Source organism: Megalops cyprinoides, chromosome 15, assembly GCF_013368585.1.
Source record: "Megalops cyprinoides isolate fMegCyp1 chromosome 15, fMegCyp1.pri, whole genome shotgun sequence".
Lineage (NCBI taxonomy): Eukaryota > Metazoa > Chordata > Actinopteri > Elopiformes > Megalopidae > Megalops > Megalops cyprinoides.
This window is the reverse complement of record NC_050597.1, coordinates 33,239,924-33,245,625: the sequence shown is the minus strand read 5'-3', so window position 1 is coordinate 33,245,625 and position 5,702 is coordinate 33,239,924. Positions and strand designations below refer to the sequence as shown.

General features: G+C 40.4%; 1 long non-coding RNA gene across 1 annotated transcript; it reads left to right on the top strand.

The window, feature by feature from the left end:
* Positions 1–4,209: 4,209 nt before the first annotated feature.
* LOC118789685 lies at positions 4,210–5,419 on the top strand. The gene is made up of 3 exons (XR_005005471.1): positions 4,210–4,515; positions 4,866–5,018; positions 5,344–5,419. It is a non-coding gene; the product is annotated as an uncharacterized LOC118789685 (long non-coding RNA).
* The last annotated feature ends 283 nt before the right edge of the window (positions 5,420–5,702 follow it).

Below are 5,702 nucleotides of genomic sequence, written 5' to 3'. Positions count from 1 at the left end.
AGTACATAGAAACTACTTTTATGACTTCTTTTCATTTACTTGCTTGGCGTAGCTTATGTTGTTGCATTTCTTTCTTATGATTCGTCTCAGATCTTGCATGGTGGTGTCAGGGAATTTCACCTGGGCTGTGAGAGAAAAACACAGACAGAACAAAACATTACCTCAATGTTATTCTTATTCACCGTCCACAATTAACACACATCATGGCAGGGAGGACGGTTTATCAGGTACAATTCAGAACTTAAATGCAATCAGCAAAAACTGTTATAAAGGGATTGCACACACGTCACACCCCAGTCAGTTAGACTGAGTAAGACAGAGTGGTAACTGAGTGGCAAAACAATGGGCAGCATGCTGGTGGTGACATCACGTGCAAATCATAGAAGCATTAGTATGTGTTGTTTTTTTATTTTATTTGTAGTACTGTGAGTGAGTGAGTGAGTGTCTGATTATAACTGTCTTTCCCTATTATTCCAGTTTTGCCTTAAATTAAATGCACTCACCAAATATAGCATCAAGCTTGGTGTTATCCAGTTGTGGCTTTGATTCCACATCTTTGTGGGCCCCTGACTGCCTCCCGGTCAAACTTGAGTTGGACAGCGTGTCTTTACCATAGATGAGCACCGCAAGATCCCCAATGTACAATGCTGAACTTGCAGTCCGCAGAGACTTCAGCTTTAGTCTTGGGACTTTTACATCACAACCTGGCGTAAGAGGCACCTGCAAAATATTTGAATATTACTCACCAAATAATGATGAAACAATTACATAACATTTTCTTTGTAATTCTATCTATTCATCAGTTCACTGAATATGCATAGGCCTATAGTCTATAGACTAACTCCATAACATGAGAAATTTGGGGGCATCATCATAGCATTTCCTAATCCATCTTGAATAGTATACATCCAGTAAAAAGTTGATGAATATGCTTTCTTTCTAACTTACGTGTATAATCAAAAGGTGTAGACTAGAGGGAAACTGTATAGCAAACCCACATGGATAAATAGCCTGATGATGCATCAGCCGCTTTCACTTCGTTTCACTCCATGCTAAGCGTCTGACAACCAGCCATTAGCTTACGTTCGCTCCATCCTAAAACTGTGACGGACCAATCAGCGAACAGAGATTTCAAACGATGCATTTGAGCGCGTAATATGCACCACGGCAAAGGATCCTACTCCAATAGCGATTGGCTGAAGTCACGACCAAACAGCCACGATTGGTTTTAAGCATAAAGTATCTGCCCACCGTGTAGCGAACAAATGTCTATGGCTGGGTTTCAGACGCTTAGCACGAAGTGAAAGCAGCTGATGCATCAGGCTAATGGATAAACACATACCGGTACACTATCAATGCATTTTGAGGTATTTACCATGTCATCAGGGTCAGACAACACTTGAGGAGAGGCGGGTGCAGAAACTGGTCGGTCTGGTGTGGGTGTGGACCAGGTGGATGCAGGAGTTGAGATCTGAACTGTGATTTTTTCTATGATCTCTTTCAGCGTTGTCACTACTGCTGGAAGCTCTGTAAAGGGAATGAAAAGAAGGCAACAAAAGCTTTGTGTCATTACTGTGTTTTGAGACCATTTTAAAACATTAAATTAGTCATTTTTGTTATGAAGACCGTGACTGGAAGTGGAGCTGATTAGGCAGGAACAGGAAGCAGGAGGAGACTGAATTAGCCATAACCTATGTCAGGTTGAAGCCAGGTGTGGACCTTTTTCCACACTTGGCAGCAGATCCCAGCTCTCCCTGCCAGCAATTGTTTGTCTGTGTGATTTGTGAGTCTCTTTTTTTCAGATTTCAACACTTCAGTATGGGAGTACATGAAAATTTCTGTTTATTGTGTTATTAAGTTCAGTTCATCATGCATGACCTGCACACCCACAGTGTTTGTATGACTTCGGAAATCAGTATAGGTACATCATCAGTCGTTAAAATCTGTTATAATTTGCTTTAGGCTACTTGAATTAATAAACAGAAAATACCTCTCATAGCATCTCGTATCTCTTTCTCATGGTCTTCTTTCAGACTCTTGATTTCTCTCTGAAGCTCTTTCACTTTCTTCTGTGCCACACTCCAGTTTCTGGGAAGCTGCCCCTCATCTGATGACTCCTCATTTGAGTTAGTCAACTACACCAAAACACATGAAATCAAAGAATCAGGCAGATATCAGGCAGGATCAGGCAGAAAATCCACACCATAATTACTGCTTCAACTCAAATTACCATAATAGAGAAATATTTTACCTCTGAAGATATTTTGCTTGCCAGCTGCTTCTTCAGCTCTTCTATCATTTGGTTTGCAGACTCTTTTTCAGCACACGTTGACTTCTTAGTCTTCTGTCAAAATTATAATTCAGTTTTGTATGTTTGTAACAGGCATATATAATAACATCCATGTTAATGATGATTTAGTTGCATTTACAGAATCAACTGCACCACTGATAGATCATACCTAGATTCAAAAATGTGTAACTCAAAACCTAAACCATATAACTATGGAGTTAAGATTTATGCACACCAGAAATGATAAAGAAATGTCACTTATAATCAACTGGTGTCAAACTAAGGTATTTATCAAGGTGCCTACCTTATTTGATGGAACTTCATGATCCTTTTCCACATCTTTCCACCTCCTGTTCGGCTTACTCTTCCTCTTGGTTGCTTCTTGCCAGATGTCTTCACCCTTTATGAATTCCTGTCTCTTCTTGCAGAGATCACTGTAGTTGTCTGTGTAAGAAACAAGATCAAATTAAAAGCTTGTGGGATCTCTTTTGCATATTGAAACGCCTATTAATATATGGAAATCCCTGTAGAAACTACCACAGGCCAAACATGTAGCTTTAAGAGTTCAAAATTAAATGTACACTTACAGTATAAGCTGAATTACTTATCTACTGTATATTTATTCTGCCAAATTCACTACCTATTTTGCCTTCATACAGAAAAAGAAAAATGGCGACCAAAACAAATAAGTCAAAGGTGCCAACTGAACAACTAGTTGTTCTTGTGAGTGAACATGACAAACGAGAATGTTCGTTGCCATCCTCGTCGGCATCTAACGCCAAAACAATTAAGGGCTAATTTTCTCATCCGCGACATTGTAAATAACAATAATAGCTGTAGTTGACAATGATACAAGTTAGCCTAACCCAGAGCCATACCGCAACGTAGCCTACCGGTACTTGTGCTCTAGCACGAACTATCAAGCTAACTGAGAAGCAATACAGTTAACAACTTACCACCAACCATCAAAACCTTTGCTGGGAAAAAGGCTGGACCGTCTGACTTTTTTCTGCCTTTCATGTCCCACTTTATCTCCATCCATCTGTCTTCTTCCTCTAGATCAGGACAGAGTGATTACTTTTGGACATTGTTGCTGGTCGTCAGTACTCATACATGAAATCTTCCCAACTTCCACAGTCCTGTCCTTGAAATAATAAATGGCAAATGCCATTGTGGTATCTTTATGCTGAAATTACGTTCTCCTTTCCTTGTTGAGAACGCGTCGAGACCTTAATTTTTTTTTTTTGGCGAGGGAGACGTGAGCGCTAAGTTTAAATCGGGCGGCTCCCATTGGCTGCAAGGTAGGGGCGGCTCTGGACGGGACCAACAACAACGACACCATCCTGCGCGACACTGGAGCAGCTAAAGCTGGAAGAAGCTGAACTAGCAGAGCTAACATGGTGAAACGGCGTGGACCTTATAAAAGATATTTGGAGGATGACACAACAGAGATTCCAAGGACTACCAAGTACAGATGGAAAGTAAAAGTAAGTAACAGATAATGAATTAAAACTGTTATGTTTTAATGTTTGATGTCTAAGATCTGAACACAGCTAGCAGCTAGCTGCTTACAATGCAGGTGAGATGTCTTTTCAATGAAGTTGGCAGAATAGGGTGAAGTTGAATCTGTTTGCTGTCAAAGGCAATTGATACCCATGCACTATGTACAGTCTCATGTGGAGGCATCTTCCCAAAATATTTTGGGATGACAGGATTTCCCGCAGAAAATTAGTCACACAAGGTGGTGGCAGTGGTGGTGGTGGGGGTGTTATTGGTATCAGAGACTATAGTGACTATTGTCACTGGAAAGGTGCAGTTTGTGCAGTTTTATGTGACATATGATAGGAAGCACAAAAAATAAATAGCCAATACATTTTTTGTAAAGCAACCTTTGAAATTATGTTTACAATACAAAATATTTATCTTTGCTGGGGACTTAGTCAAGGTTGGAGGTGTTTGTTGTCAAGGTGGCCGCCTTAACTAAAAAGCGCTGGGGGAAACCCTGGATGATCTTATGCACTCAGTATACCCATTCGGAATGAAAGGACCTGAGTAGTAATTGACATTTATGTTTGAACACCCCACCTTTCCAGGATAGGGCAGAACTACAGGACAACTCACAAGATCACATTAGTCGGCCCACTGCTTCCCATAGAGAAGTTACAGATGATGTCAACAGTAGGAGCTCTTCTACACCTAGGCTTTTGGATTCTGCCCTTCAACAGGTAAATATGCAAAAGCACAGTTTTAGTCTAAGTGGAATTATTGTGTTGCCAGTATACATTCCCCCATGTATCTGGGTAACCTTCATATCCTGCTTGATTAAAGTTTACGAATTTTTCCTAAATTGTGCTTTCAGCTCCCCAACTAGGTACATTATCATAAGCACCTGTCATATGCCACATCACTGACTTATTTTTCTCCCATGACACAACAAGCAGTTGAGGTGGAAAGCACCGAAGTCGTCTGAAAATTAAAGTTTACACCTACTCTGTTTATGATTTGATGATTGGACTTGACATAAAGGGAGTTAATTCATTAATTTGTCCATTGTCTTTCTGTTGTTAAACTGTAGAATACCAGTCATGATGATGACATCAACACAGATGGTCACATGAGTAACACTTCGACCAATGGAGAGGAAGAACTCAACAATTCCAGCAGTGAAGATGAACTTGATAGTGAGAACTCTTCCACGACCAGCCTGTTGGATATGGACATTCAAGAGGTACATTGGGGTGGCGTGGGGGATACACTAGGCCAAGTTTGTTAGCATAGTAATACACATCAGAGGGCCTTCAGTGACACCCTCACCGAAGTGTCAACAGTGCACACATTTTACAATACATATAGTTAGAGGTTTGCTGTAATAGTTGAGTGCATTCATACCACACATACGTGCATTTTGAGCTATCCTCTAGCCAAACCAAAGTGTACACAAATGACAACATTGTCAGCAAAAAGCAGAAGTTACAGCAAAATGCCTGCACAATTTCAATCATTGTTTTATAAACTACATTTTTTTTAATTCTCTTTCCTTTGTTCACATGCAGAATGATAATAACCACATTGACACAGAAGACCACTGGAGTAACACATCCAGCAGTGAAAATGAAGATGATGAACTTGACACTGAGAAACCAACCACAAGCCAATTGGATGTGGACGTCTCAGAGGTGAATGCATCATTCTATGGGGTAGTGTATATATGCTTTCTTTAATCTTTTAATTAATTACTTCAAGTGATCTTTTTCCCTTGTCAACCCATAGAATGAGGAAGCTCTGCCACATTCTGAAGAGGACTTGATTGGTGCTGCCATTGATGAAGCTGAAAACCATGCTGACGACAAAGACGTGATGGAGGGGAGTACAAGAGGAAATGAACCTGAATTTCCAGTGGTATGTAGACAGT